The following is a 2388-nucleotide window of genomic DNA, read 5'->3' on the forward strand; positions in this document are numbered from 1 at the left end:
TTATTTCAGTCCTTTAGCAAATTTGAGCACATCATGCATAAGATACCCAAATGTAGCTGCTAGGAGTTTTGAACTAAAACCTAGTGTGCTAAATTGTCTCCCCCCATTTTATGGCCTAGAAAATGAGGACCCATATAATCATTTGAATGATTTTCATGCTATTTGTCAAACATTTAAATATGAGAATTTTTCAGATGATGATGTTAAACTTAGATTATTCTCATTTTCTTTAAAGGATAGAGCTCGTTCATGGCTTAATACATTGCCTGCCAATAGCATTGCATCATGGGAACAAATGGTAACGAAATTTTTGAATAAATATTTCCCAGTACATAAAACCAATGCTATTCGCAGGGAAATTTCAGAGTTTACACAGAGAGAAGACGAGCAATTTTTCGAAACATGGGAGCGATTCAATGGGCTACTCTTGAAGTGTCCACATCATGGGTACGAGAAATGGCACCAATGCCAATACTTTTTGGAGGGATTATTGCCGAATGTGCAAGAATGGCTAATGGCAACAAGTGGAGGAGAGCTAATGTCAAAAAGTGCATCAGAAAATTGGGAATTCTTCCAGCGACAAGCGGATAATTCCCAATAACGGAGTCGATCACTCAGGAATACTAGAAGAATTAAAGGAGTGAATGAGGTTCAAATTGGCGAATCAACTTCGGGAATCAAAGAAGTCAAGGAGATGGTTGAAGGTCTTGCTCGACAAATAGCATTGTTATCAACTGCTAAATCAACAGAACCACATGACCATGACTCATACTCAGATCAAGCCAATGCCATAGGTGTAATGAGAAAGCCATCAAATTACAACCCATACTCCAACACATATAACCCTGGATGGAGAGACCACCCCAATTTTTCATGGTCTCAAGGATTCCAACAGAATGGACCAGCAGCTCCAGCTCCACCAATTCCTCAAAATCCTCAAGCCTCTTAGCCCCCATTTAGACCATACAATCAGAACCAGAACTACTCTCAACCCAGACCATGGGAGGATGCATTCCAAAATTTCAAGAATGTTACTCACTCCACGATTGAGCAACAGAATCGCACCATTGATGGACTACGAAATGAGTTGAGAGCAGGCTTCAATTCACAAGCTCAATCAGTTTCAAGCCTCGAGAAGATGGTGGGACAACTTGCTTTTTCAGTTCAGACCTTGGCAATGACTGTTGAGAAATGCAAGTTTCCAAGTCAACCAGTGCCTAATCCTAAAGGAGTACATGAAGCAAGTACTAGCTCACCACAGCAGCATGGAGAGGTCAAAGCAGTCATGACCTTGAGAAAAGGAAAAGAAGTCGACAACAAAGTGGAGATGCCGGTGACAAAAGAAAATCAAATTGTACCTGTGAATGTTGAGGACTCACCACCGGAGGAAAAAAAAGAAACCAACCCATGAGAATATGTTCCTAAAGCTCCATTTCCTCAGAGGTTAGCAAAAGGCAAAAAGGGAAAATCCACAGGTGAGATTCTCGAAATCTTCAAACAAGTAAGTGTTAACATCCCTTTACTTGATGCTATTAAACAAGTTTCATCTTATGCCAAGTTTCTTAAAGACCTTTGTACTAAAAAGAGAAATATGCATGTGCAAAAGAAGGCATTTTTAACAGAAAACGTTAGTTCTATACTCCAACATAAAATTCCTTTAAAATGCAAAGACCCAGGCTCCCCCACTATCTCATGTAGCATAGGGAACCACACAATTGAGAATGCTTCGTTGGATTTAGGAGCTAGTGTAAATTTGTTGCCTTATTCTGTATTTGTGAAACTTGGACTAGGAGAATTACACCCAACTCCAGTGGTGTTACAGCTTGCAGATCGGTCCACGAAAATACCTCGTGGTATTGTGGAGGACGTGCTTATCCAGGTAGACAAGTTTTATTTTCCTGTTGATTTCATTGTAATTGACACTCATCCAATACAGGATTCAAGGAAGCACATCCCCATTATTCTAGGCCGACCTTTCTTGGCAACTGTAAATGCTCACATTCAATGCAGGACTGGAAATATGCAGTTGTCCTTCGGCAACATGACTATGGAGCTGAACATCTTCAACATTGCCAAACAACCTCACAATGCAGATGATGGAATTATTGATGTGGATTTAATAGAAGCATTAGTTGATAATACTTTTGTTTTAAACCTTAGTGATGATCCTTAACAAACATGTTTAACTCACTTTGGTTTGGATTTTGATATTGACAGATCGGTCGATGAGGTCAACGCCCTACTTGACTCAGAACCATCTATGGACACTAATAAATGGAAGTCAAGAGTTGAGCAACTAGCACCATTAGAGAAGCAACTCATTCCATCATCAGAATCACCACCGAAACTCGAGCTCAAACCATTGCCCAACACTTTGGAATATGCGTT

The 2388-nt window shown here is 40.0% G+C and overlaps 1 non-coding gene across 1 annotated transcript; it reads right to left on the reverse strand.

Annotated features, from left to right (window-relative positions):
• Positions 1-346: 346 nt before the first annotated feature.
• LOC112095926 lies at positions 347-450 on the reverse strand. The gene has a single exon (XR_002904086.1). It is a non-coding gene; the product is annotated as a small nucleolar RNA R71 (small nucleolar RNA).
• Positions 451-2388: the final 1938 nt, after the last annotated feature.

This window comes from Citrus clementina, unplaced genomic scaffold (assembly GCF_000493195.1).
Source record: "Citrus clementina cultivar Clemenules unplaced genomic scaffold, Citrus_clementina_v1.0 scaffold_1, whole genome shotgun sequence".
In the NCBI taxonomy this organism is placed as follows: Eukaryota; Viridiplantae; Streptophyta; class Magnoliopsida; order Sapindales; family Rutaceae; genus Citrus; species Citrus x clementina.